Genomic DNA, 12,936 nt, shown 5'->3' with positions numbered 1-12,936 from the left:
AACCCACCCTGACACCAACCTTGTAAAGCGAATCACCTGTGTGACTCGGTCAGTGGCCCTTGCCAAGAAAAAGTCATCCCACCTTAATGATTTCATTCAGGGACAATTGAGTTTCTTATTTCAAAGGAAAGTGGTAAATAGTGACTTTTACATGATCTCCAACATATTAATGATACCGTGGAGGATAAAAATACTTTACAACCATGAATGCCCTCCCCAGCAGTCATTACCCAAAACTGGCATCTTGTAGTAATTGATCTAAAGGATTGATTTCCTTTATCATTTCATTGCATCCAAATGATGCACCTAAAATTACTTTTTCTGTTCCCACTATTAATATTAGTGAACCTGCAAAACAGTACCACTGTGTTATTTTACTGTAAGACATAAAAATCCCACCAGGTCCCCCAAGCTGTTACGTATCATTATACGGATGACATCCTTATAGCAACACAACCACTGGAGATCATGGAAAAGGCTCTTGCTTTAACCAAACACTCACTATCTCAAATGGTGTTGCAAATACCTCTTCAAAAGGTACAGATATCATCACCAGGCAGTGCCTGGGCTGAAGAATTTGTGAACACACTATTGTCCTGCAACAACTTAAAACTGCTATTAAGAGTTTAAAAGATTTACAGAAATTTTTAGGAACCATAAATTGCTTACAGCCATTGTGGGCCTAACTGATGATGACCTGCATAGCTTGTTTGATATTTTATGAAAAGATCCTTCACTAACATCACCCAAAGTACTTACAGAGAAAGCAAGACAAGATCTCCACCTCATAGCTAACACCATTTCAAACAGACCAGCATGGCAGGTACGCTGCATTCCCCCAGGGGACAAGCCATCATAGAAAGAGCACAGCAAACCTTGAAAGCGCTTTTGCAAAAACAAAAAGGGGGAGAGATCTTGGCTCCAGGTCAACCATATGCTCTGCTGTTTCAGTGGGATGAAAAACACATGCATTTTTCCCACCAGCATGCCAGGGCAATACAAAAACAATTTTATTTATCAACTTGCCCTGCATACCAGACAGACTCCATCTCTTCAACAGGGAAGTGGTGTTGACCCTTGGGGACTCACCTCCTCAGAATTAGAGCAGTCTGTTGTCACTCACTCAGCTGCATTTCAAATGTTAAAATATGTACATGTGTCTGTTAATACCTTTTCTGGAGCACTGTTTGCATCCTGTCATACAGCGGGGAGTCAAGCATCTGACCTGCATTCCCCATTCACCGGCTGGTCAGGCCACTGTGAAGCAAACACCTAGCAAGGTAAAGCGTCTATAACAACAACAATAACAAAAAAAAAAAGGGGAGATGCACAGTATCAATCTACACCTCACAAAAGGCTAAATAAGGCATTATATGTCCTGAACTTTTAAACATTCCCCTGTGTTACAGGTGCCACCAATATTGTGTCACTTCTCATCACAGATACCAGATCAACAAGAAGTCCAGGGCAAGGCTCAAGTGGTAACAGAAACCTAGAAAGGGGTAACTGGGAAGGACCATTTCCTTTAATAACCTGGGGAAGAGGTGATGCTGGTGTCTCCACAGGTCACGATCTCCAGTGGTCACCAGCAAGGTGTTGCAACCACCCCTGAGGGTGAGAGGCAGCCAGCACTCAGGATCCAGCTGTGGGTGCCCCTGTATCAACTGTTTGCAATCTCTTCGACTGATGATTTAAGCAGAATGTCTGGGTAATGTGTGCTACTGCAATAGGACAAAATACACTGTGGTTGCCAATTCTTTTAAGAGAAAATGCTAACAGTAATTACAACTCCTTAATGAGATATCTAGACTTACTAGTCACTAGTGAAAGATGTAGTTTAGGTGGAATGTAGTTATTAGTAAGGATGAAATGCTGTGAGAATGTGTGTATTCAACTTTCTTTGTTTAGCAATATTAAGAATTAAGGGCTCAAGTGTTTAACCTTATTAGAAACTCCCTTGGTTTTCCCCCTGGAGTGCTGGCCAGGCTCGGGGTGGAAGCCAGCAGGAGGATGAAATCAGATGTTTCTGCTCAAGAAAAAGTGCCAGTTACTTTGGCCTGTTGATTTAGAGGCCGGACCTGCTTGCAGCGACGTTGGATGCCTCACCTACGGATGGACGCATCGTGTAGGATCTCCTGTTTGTGAGGAAGGGCACTCTAAATTCTCGCTGCATCCACTGTTCCCCAGCGATTGCAGATCTGAACGTTAGTACTTCTATTAAATTAAGTGTGCTATTCCGTATTTTCCTTACTGGGTTTTTTTGTAGTATTTAGTCATATCCTTTAATTATAAGTAGTGAAATTAGCCTACTCTTTTTAATTAGTAATTGTAACTGCTGTATTGTTTTAGCCTTCTGTGGAACTATTCTAAGTATGCTGTTTTGAAGTTTATCTAACCCTTACTTGATAACAGCTCCCAAACAAGTCTTGCAGGTGCTGCTGCAAAACAGAGAAAGAGGAGATCTGGGAGGCACCGGCCTTACACAGCCTCTGGCAAACAGCTAAGCTTTGATGAAGAACAGGCCTCGTAAGATAGATAAGAAACTGCTGAGCTGTGCCAAGGTGGCAGGGAAAAATCAGTCAGGACAGCAGGCATTTTGCCTGGGCTTAGCAACTGCTGCCGACTGATCCCAGACCTTTTTGATCGCAGTTAGAGCTGAGAGGCTCTCTTCCCCCAGCAGCTGGGAACAGCATGCAAGATCAGGCCTGGGGATGTATGTAGGCTAGGATGGCAAAACACGACTGCTTCAGCAGTACCAGTAAATGACGCTTGGTTTTGTAGTGATGCTTACACGATAGGTTTACATCTCGAAGAAGAAAGAATATTGAATAATGATTCAGCTAAAAGGTTACCAATTACTAGATGGTTAAAGGATTTGATTTTATATTGAATAACAGTTTTGATTGGCATTGTAATCTTTTAATGATGTTAAGCTGTGTGTGGAAGTGTTTTATGAAAATGATGGGCTGAACAATAAAAGGGGTCTAGATCGCTCAAAAACAAAAGAGGGATTTGTGGACTGGTTTAAAAAAAAACCAACACAGACAAAAATAAACAAAAAACCCCCAAAACCCAACCAACAAACCAAACCAACAGGCATGTTATGAGCGATCCAGACCGAGTGGCCTCACTGTAACAACAGGCTGTAGCTGGTGTGAAGAACGCCTGCACAGCCAAGGGGCTGACAAACAGTGTGTGTAGCAAAAAGTAAGAAAGCTGAACTGTTGAAAGCAAGATGTTTGCCCAGCAGGAGAACGGCGCATGGACACCACGCCGGGACCAATCATAGAGGGCAAAAGGGCAAGCAACAGCGGAACGTGCGCATCGCACCCTAAAAGCAAAACTACAACGGCTTGGGGAGGGGGAGGGTCATAAGGGGACAATACCCCTAGACCGACAGCAGACTCTTTTGTTCCGCGCCCTTTATGCTTTAAATCACTTTGTTAGAGGCGACGAGTCCACACCTCCCCTGTGGAAACACTTTATGCCAATCCAGGTGACAAAAAACTACCCCTTGGTTCAGGTCAAGGAACGGGGAGCGATGGCGTGGGAATCGGGCTGGTCGCTGAGAGTGTTTGGGCGTGGGTACGCAGCAGTGGAAAAGGATGGTTTAATTAAATGGACACCTGCATGATGTATAAAACCTGAAATAACCATTTCTTCTTAAAAGTTTTTGCAGATTTTTTGTCTAAAGCAAGATCATACATTTCTGGAGGCCTGTGTCAGCACTCTGAATATTTTGGTTTTATTCTACTTTGTGACATATACTAATTTTAATTTCAATCTGCATTTTGTATAGCTGGCTACTTTAATTTTTTCATAAAATCTTCACAGCTTTTTAAATAGTTATGTTTTTATATTTGAAACAACAAAAAACTTTTTGAAACGCTTTTGAAGAGCAGCTTTGCTCTTTACCAGACAGGGTGAAGGGAGGAGAATAAGTGCTGTTAAAAGCAATAGCATATGCACCTTTTCCTGCCTAGAGTGCTGTTGAATTTTGAAGCTTGCAAGCACATCACCGTCAAACCGTGAGGAGAAAGAGATAGGTATTAATGAGTGTTTTTGAAGTTACATAATTATTCAGTCCTTTCAGAATAAATCTGTGGTAAAGACACATCATGGTTATTCTCGTTCACCTCTTTGTAGTCTGTGGGTAGTCTAATTTTCCTCATGTACTGTCTAATATTAGCTTGTATGAAACCAACGGGTAAGAATAAGCTTTATCTAAAACCATAAACTTGCTGGGGTGTAGATTTTTATCAGTATAACACCTTGCATCTCTTAACTGTTGGAAGCAGAGATTACAGGGGCCTCTGCAGTTTGCCTGGACTGAAATGGATGCTCACCACTATCTTGAAGTGGGAGAAGGTTTAGGTGACGGATAAACTTTCGAGGCCCTCCAGATTCTGTATTCCCAGTGCTGTAGCTGCTACCTTGTGGTGTGGCATTAACCTTGGGAAGCTGCTCTCTACCTGTCTGCCAGTGAGAGAGTCTGGCCTTGAGACAGTTTTTAGACTTCAGGTGAAGGAGGCGCACATGAAGAAATACGTATTTCTTGTTGTGCTCTAAGAGGGAACGAAGCATGGAGATGTTTTAGGTGTGTCACGGGTGGTCTTAATTTCTCACTGCTAACACTGGTACTGTCATAAATGAAATCACAGTGGAATTTCTCTTGCTGGTTGTTATTTGGAGCTCTGACTTAGAGGCTGCACTCCTCTTTAAAGTAATCAGGTTTTCTTTCAGTACTCGCATTCATTTTCAAGTCGGATAATGCCACTAAGCGTCTTAGATATGGAACTGTGATAATAACAAATGCAGTGTGGAAGTTAGGAACTTTTTCTTGAATGTATTCTACTTCAGAGCTGTTTACATGTTTTTTGTCTAAAGCAAGATCATACATTTCTGGAGGCCTGTGTCAGCACTCTGAATATTTTGGTTTTATTCTACTTTGTGACATATACTAATTTTAATTTCAATCTGCATTTTGTATAGCTGGCTACTTTAATTTTTTCATAAAATCTTCACAGCTTTTTAAATAGTTATGTTTTTATATTTGAAACAACAAAAAACTAAGTTAGTTAATCCTTCAGATAAAAATTAATTTGATGTGTCATTTGTAGCATGAGCTGAAACGGCATGTCTGGCCTGCCCACACCCAGTATGTGTGTTCCCTGCCTGAAGGAACAGAAGATGCTGTCGTGCATGGATGTCCGTCCCTCTGCATGCGATCTTAACCTGTTAAGGCTCCCTTACATTTGAACTGTCAAGCTGTTCTACTCACCTGTTAAACCCCCTGTGTCATTTAACGTGCTGTGGTAGCTGTTCGGGCTCTCCTGTGCGAAAGCTGGGCGGCTTGCCTTGCCCTCACAAGCCTTGTGCTGCCCCGCACGTGGCAGTACAGGTCTGGCAGAAAAGACCCCCGACCCAAATTTTGTGAGAAGTGGTTGTTTTTAACTTGGCATTAAAAGTAAAACCCGTTGATTCCATCGCTTTTTAAGTTTTGTTGTTTGGTGGAAGATGCTCCTTTTTATTTGGTCGCTGGATTGTGTTTGGCCTTTTAGTGAAAGGGCTTTTTACAAAGAGCAACCCCCCGAGCTAAAGACTTGTCTGAATTTGTCATACAGTAAGGCACTGGCTGTGTGGTGTCACCGTGTAAAGGTGCTGGTGACAATGTCTGCGCTCACACAAGTAGAGAGTGAAAGTACTCGGTAAGACCTGGAGCTGGAGAATCCTTCAGGCGTTCAAAGCCTTGACACTGGCAAATTCAGGTTTTATTCAGTTCTGACTCTCAGTAGATTTCAGTGCTTGTAAGAGGGGATAGGTGTTGACCTGTTGTTCTAATCATAACTTCTCTTTTTTTAACTGTTTTTCCACTGCTTGTCAAGATGAAATCATGTTTCATTTCCCTCTTCCTCTTACATGCATCTCATAATTTTTTAAACTAGATTTGTGTCAGGTATTCTGTTAAAATCAGCAATCCTAAACCATCGCACAAATGCTTTTCTGTGAAGCAACAAGCACAAATTATTTACCACTTAATGATATTCAATATAATTACATATTGTTAAAGTTATAATTGAACACTATATTTACATTATATGTTTTGTGCCCTCTGCAGTGTGCAAAGCGTGTTACATACATAATATAAATAGTCTTAAAAGAATTTTAGTTTCTGAGAGCAAACTGATTGTTTTCATGTGTAATAGCAAAATGGGAAGGTCTTACACATACAAGTATTGCTTTTGATGTGAAGTTGAACAAAGTTTTTATAACGAGGAAGGGGTTCTCAGAACACCCTGAGGGTGCTCCACAGATACCCAAAACTGTATAAAACTTGGTGGTAGCTGGCACCCAGTTGCACAAGGTATGCTTAAATACTCAACGGTAGGTCTAATTTCGGAGCGTGTGTTTAATAACAATAAGATGGGCTTTTGACTTTTACTCCCGTTAGTTCATTTTAGAAATTGTTATAGTTTATTACTGCTACCATGATCTTCCTTCAACATTTTATCAAATACTTCACACAGTTGCAGCTATGATGACATTAATTGGTAGTGAAACTTACAATTTGGATTTTTCAAAAGCACTTAAAAGTGCTATTGTAGTTATGGTTTTGCATATATTTACTTCAGAGAATGATAAAATGAGGAGAGAATTAGATTCCAAATGGTTGAGCACAATTCAGAAATTAGTTTGCTAATTTTGTCGTTTATAAATAATCCATTATCAATAACGGACTGAAAGTATTGCAGAGCATCGTGTTATCTGAAATGATCAGTATGAGTAACATCAATTCAGACTACTTCTGAAATTGAGATAGAATTTTTATGTGCTGTTATAAATACAAATAATCAAAGCTGTGAATGCTGTCAATAACCAGACCTTGCCCTAGAAGTTGTCAGAGGCTTAGCTTGTGTCACTGGAGTAGAATTCAGAATTACAGATTCAATTTCTAAGTCAATTGTTTGAGTGATCAATTTGGTATTCTATAACTGGAAACATGCAAAGCATTTTAATTTCTTCAAAAAGGATGTTGTGAGCAATTTGCTTAGTAAGAGAAGGCCTATAAAAATCATATGCTGTTGTTATCACCCAGAATCCAATAGAAGATATTTTTTCAAATTATTGCCATTTGTGTGTAGGAGTTGCTTTGTACTGTAAAGTTATTTTAGATAGCAGAATAATTTGTTTCATACTTTGAGTTCCTCACTGTTAAAGTGTCCCCCTAGATTTGCTATTACTTTGACTGTTGTGTGATATATAGTAAAAAAAAAATAGTTTACAATCAAAGAAATTTAACAAGTAATTGAAATTCCAGATTGTGTGCCAAATGTGCCCAATGCAGTAATGGTATTTGCAGGGATATTGTATGAGTGCGGTAGCTGTGGGGAAACGACTATAAATCTGTTAAATATGCTCCCCCTCCCCCGGCTGTCTTTAGCCACTGTTATAAACCTTGAGAAAATAAAGCAGTTCTGAGGGGCTGGCAAACATTCCAGCAGAAAAGTCATTGTATTATACATCACATGTTATAACTGGTTACCGGTGTTGTTCTTATTGCTTCTACTGGTGTACAAATTCATGGAGGGCTTTAACAAGGAAAGTTCTGAAAAAGGCTTTTTTCTGTGTCTGTGTTCGTGTTGAACAGTCTTCTTAGGACCCAGCAGAACAGTGACCGAAGCAGAGGAAAAGTGTCGTTTGCGTTGCTGCTTTCTTAAACCAAGGCTTTTGTCTCTGAGCTAGTGCAGACTGAAAGGATGTCATGACTAACAGGAAAGTTGGTCAAAATGAGTTTACTTTAAGATGGAATTTTTGAATGTGCATTCTGTAATGCTGACATGAACTCAGAGGTTAAGAAAAGGGAGATTTATATAGGAAAATCACCTCACTGATTTGAGCTGGTTTTGTTTGTAGAATGATTACCTGCAGATGACTGCCAGCTCAAAGGTACGTGGGAAGGACTGTATTTACAAACCACTTTTGAATGTATTACACTTCAGTAGTATGTCATCAAAGATACATTGCTTACAGTGCAGCTGTACTTCGTCATGCCCTTTGGATTTACATTCAGATGTCCTCATGGATCTTTCCTTGCTAGCTTAACAGATTCGTAGCTTCCAGAAAGAAATGTTAAGATGGTCGAAAATCCATTACTGGAGGATTTTAGAAATTGCCTTGTTTTCATACGTCATTTTTCTTTCTCCAGTGTGGAAGAAGCTCATGCTGCAGTTTCTCTTGTCATCCCCTCCTCTTTTTTTTTAGCAACCTTATTCTTTGCGGTAACTATAGAGCAATGTGTGAGCCAGTGTATTTAGTAGCATGGTGGCATCTGCCTCAACAATATCCCTCTTTTAAAGACTTTGATGCACCCATGGCCAGTATGGCACAGTTCCTTGCAAGCACTTGTCAGGCATTAAGCAAAGTCCTGTACTTCAGGTGGTATTTGCATACCTTACCAAGGCCGTGTTATGGTCCAGGTAGTCACAGTAGTCTGTCTACTTCTGTTGTTCGTATATACAGATCTCAGGGTTGGCCCAACGCATTTGTTCCATGTGCCATCCAGAATTCTGTAAACGTAGCACAGATGTGTGTTGTACAGAGCCTTCCGGACATGAGAAATCTAGGATGAGCATTTCTGCATGTAATTCCAACAACAGACGCAGTCCTGAGTAAGGAAACTAGCTACAGTCGGCAACAAATACTCGAGCAGCCAGAGAAACAAGGACTCGGATTAGTTCGGCTTGCTCTCACTTTGGATTGAGAGTTCACAATTGTTCAGAGATAACAGTTGCAGACCCCAAGCTTAGAGGTCACAAATAGACTGTCCATTCACAGGATGGCTGCTAACACACGTACTGCATCTGTAGGTTGAAAATCAGTGTTAAGTCTTCTACCTTCTTTTCTTAAACTGTTTGTTGGGGCAGACTTGCCATCACCAGCCTTACGGTGCTCAAAGACAGCTGCCTATTACGATGTACTTACTCTTTGTAGTGAATGTTAATGTGTGTTAAAAATCGCGGTGGCAGCTGGAAGCTTTTCTGTGGTAATAGGAACAGTAGTCCCAACAGAGGGGCTGTTTCTGTTTAAGGTGAGTTTATATAACGGGTAGGGAGAACAGCGTGTTAGCCCTGGTATGTGTGATCTGTTCCAGAAGGCAATTCGGACTTGTGTGTTCCACCTGCAGCAGAGGACTAAGAGCGGATACCTGTTGTCCAAAAAAACCCCCAACCAGTTTCCATACATTCATAGTTCAACCGGAGGGTTTATTTCATTCGCTGAGCAAAAATTACTTTCTGTAGAAAGAGAAAGCTTACACTTACCTGCAGCCACTACTTACTTGTACAGCGCCTAGTGGGGTCTTCACTTCTGCATGCAGTTCTAATACAGCTGTACAGAGTTCAGGTGATCCGGCGTAGTTCTGTCAGAGTATTTAATTGAAGTAATAAATAAATGCAATAAACACTGGGTTTGTGGCCTTAATGTTCTGTAAAAAGGCATTTTGGACTCTCCAACTGGACCATCAGTTATCAGAATTGATCTGTGACACCTGTTTGCCTTCATAATTGCTGTTACCCTGGAAAATTTTGGAATGAAGTTTCCTGTCTGTACTGGAGCCATGCTGCAAGGCAACACAGAAAATCAGAGAATTCTATTCTTTTATACAGCTACCTAATTTTTAAATGAGGATTGTACTAGAAGAGTTGCTTGAAGGGTGTCAGTGTATGTAAGTTAAAAGAATTTGTTAATTCTTTATAGATTATAGCTTGAACACTTATATAAATTGAATGTTTTACATGGGTTTAGTTAGTGGGATAGTGCATTAGGCTTTCTTATCAAAATATATAGATATAAACCAATCTATGAATTAAATTTGGTCTGTCTTTGCTTATATGACTGCTTATTTGCAAATGCAATGTATGCTATGATATTCTAAGTATGGAATACTCAAATTATTGGCATGAATGTGTCGCCTCATGATGACAATAAATACAAGCTTTTAATTGACTTCAGAGTAAGCATTTTAAAAAATAAAGTCTTTTCCTAACTTCTGCTGTTAATATGTATGCTAGTCTTTACCGTTCAGTTCCTCTTCTGTTTAGGCATAACCGTCAAGCTAAGCAAAATGTTGGCAGTCCTCACTGCTGTCTCATAATTTGTTAAATACTTTCCTAAATCATGCATTTGCATGGTCCACGCTCAGATAAACAGAGTGAGTGAGACTGCTGTAGGAGTAAGGTCAATGCGGTACTGTTCCCTCAAGAGACAAGAGACTGTAGTGAAGCCAATAAAACACTCATTCGCATTGATCCAGAGCAGCGCAAGGGGAATGTTCTGGATCCCTGTGGCTTCCTTTTAGAAATACGCTGCAGGGCAGAGCCAGCCAGGGTCTGAAGCCAGCACAGGAGCTGCAGGAGCAGCCAAAGAACGGGTTAGGGGAGCTGTGATACCATCAAAGTTCTACTGCTGTCTTCACTGCGAATGTGTGCCATCTGTTAGGGATTTCTTCTAACGCATCCTTTCCCTCCCCTCACTTGGTGTTCCATTTAGCTGATTCCTCTTCCTGCATACCAACCTAAATACCCATACTCCAGAAAACTTAGGTAACAATTCATGATTAAAGAAGGTTACAGATGTACTGTCTGCTTGGCTTGTTTTGATCCTTTCCTTTACCTGTCTTGATTATATGGATTCTGAGATACTTGGGCCATGTTGTAGTCATCTGTCTAGCACAGATTGGTTCTTAGGTGTGATTCTAATAAGGGGGAGTAATATTAATAAATGCATCTGAAGTGAAGAATAAATGATGTTTTTTTTGTCAAAGAATCTCACTAAAACCAGGAAGTTCTATTATATTTGTAGATGGAACAGTTTGAAGATGCAGCATAGATTCAATGTTGTTACTTCTGGGGCTCTTCCCAGTTTCTTAATGAGCTTTATTATTTTTTTTATGCAGAGGCTTGAAGGGTGTGATAGTCACTCTGAGTGACGTTGGGCATCTTCAGTGTTCCTACCTTGGATCTGACCCTTCACTCTTCCAGGCTCCTCCGGGTGCTTCTGGGGAAATAAACTATGAGGAATTTGATGCTGAAATGAAAGACCTTCAGGAAATCATCAAGCGTTGTGGTAAGGCATTAGCTGTCTTTTTCTACCTGCCAAGCCACAGAAATGTGGTGTGCAGATCACAGCTAACTCCTGCAGGAGGTTAAAACCTTTGCAGGACAAAAGCACAAAGGCCAATATGGTGGTTGCTATTTGCTTGATTTATTAACTGCGCAATTGCTTTATATACGCCTTTCTCTATATCGCGAGATCTTTAGTTCATGTTCTTTCCGTACATCACGAGATTTTCTGAGTGCCTCTCCCTACAATCAAGGAGGCCACAAAAACACAAGGTATACTTTGCGGGAGCTATGGACATGCACATGACCGGTATGATCAAGCAATGCCCATTTATTGAAGGTAAGCAAGCCCTTGTATAGGTTTCTCCTGTGCACGCGAACGGTACGTGGTGCACTCCTTATGATTGGACAGTCAGCTTTGTCCACGCGCTTCAAGCCTTCTCACGATTGGATAATAAGCGCCACACTCAAATGTCTTTCTCTGCCCAACCCATCTCCTGGAGTTGGTTGCCAAGTTCTCTGTTCTTTGTCCTTGCCGAGGCGTGCACATGTGTAGGATTGCTCACATGTCCGTTATCTCCCAACACACTTCTCCCTTTTCTGTAGTCATACATACTTTTGACCACCTGACTTTTCTTTTAGCACTTACATTTTTTTTGGTTTTATTATACTTTAATCATACACTTCTGTAAGAAATGTAGTACTTAATGGTTATAAGGTATATACAATAGATAAAGGTAGAAACAGAATCCTAGACTATTAGACCCTTGAATAGAGTTTTTTCTTTGTGTTTTTGTTGGAATTTTAAAGAAAGTTACATCAGGCTGGAGATAATTCTCACTAGTACAAAGGTTCAGAGAAAAAACTAAAAGTGCATGTTCTACCCAAAGGCAAGAAGAGTTACAGAATATCACAGCAACAGTCTGATAGGTTTCAGAGAGAGCAAAAGTATTGCCAAATTCAGTTTTATTATTACAGATGGCTTCTTATGTTACACAATTAACAAAGAATGACTTTTGTTAAAGCAACTTTTCTTTTGCTTTAACTTCTATCAGAAGTGGTTGTATTTGAAGAACATAGTGAGAGATATCAGAAACCAAATAACTGATCAGGATAAATTCTGGAATTTACATTTCTAATAACTTGTATTAATTTTGTTCAAGTAAGGGCACATAGTTTCTACAGAGATCCTTCAAAGTTTGTGTTTTCAAAACTGAGCTTTTAAACAGTATATCTGATTTGCCCAGGAATTGGAAACGTGATTTTACAGGAAACTATGGAAAAATCTTAGACAAATAGAAAGAACCAATTAAAATCTTTTCCTGATGGTAGTTAGCACATTCTTAACATGCATTAAAGAAATAGTCATGTCTTTCTGTGTAAAAAGAGAGCGGAAAAATCTTGCAGTTGAAATCCCTAGAAAATAAGAAATTATTTATCTGCAATCATGAGCTTGATTCTACATGTCAAAGATTTCTTTTTTGTAGTTGTGTATAACTCTGTCCATTATTGTGATAGACTAATATCCATGTTTTAATTTTACAAATCCAGTAATTGGGTATTTATGCAAACAGATGTGGGTAAATTCCATTGATTTTTATCACAGCCCTTCTTTATAAGTATTTGACCATTTTGTCTGGTGATCATAACCAAAGGAAAGAGAAGCATGATGGAAGGAATAAATTCATTTGCAGTGAATCAACTTCTGTTTGTTAATTTTAGCATATTGTGTGGAAGATCTAGAGAGCGAGAGAAAGGAAGCAGAGCTGTCCTTTATAACTATTCTAGTAACTGTCATGGTATGCTTGATAAGTTT

At 39.9% G+C, this 12,936-nt stretch overlaps 1 long non-coding RNA gene across 1 annotated transcript in view; it reads left to right on the top strand.

The window, feature by feature from the left end:
* LOC113490529 overlaps positions 1-1,555 on the top strand; it is a 26,337-nt gene extending 24,782 nt beyond the window's left edge. The window contains exon 3 of the long non-coding RNA XR_003400247.1: positions 1,545-1,555. This is a non-coding gene — a long non-coding RNA (uncharacterized LOC113490529). The remainder of the gene's footprint in view (positions 1-1,544) is intronic.
* The last annotated feature ends 11,381 nt before the right edge of the window (positions 1,556-12,936 follow it).

The sequence above is a fragment of the Athene cunicularia genome, unplaced genomic scaffold (assembly GCF_003259725.1).
Source record: "Athene cunicularia isolate RWA unplaced genomic scaffold, athCun1 SCF_12, whole genome shotgun sequence".
NCBI lineage: Eukaryota > Metazoa > Chordata > Aves > Strigiformes > Strigidae > Athene > Athene cunicularia.
Note: the sequence above shows the minus strand (reverse complement) of the source record. Positions and strands in the feature narration are given on the sequence as shown.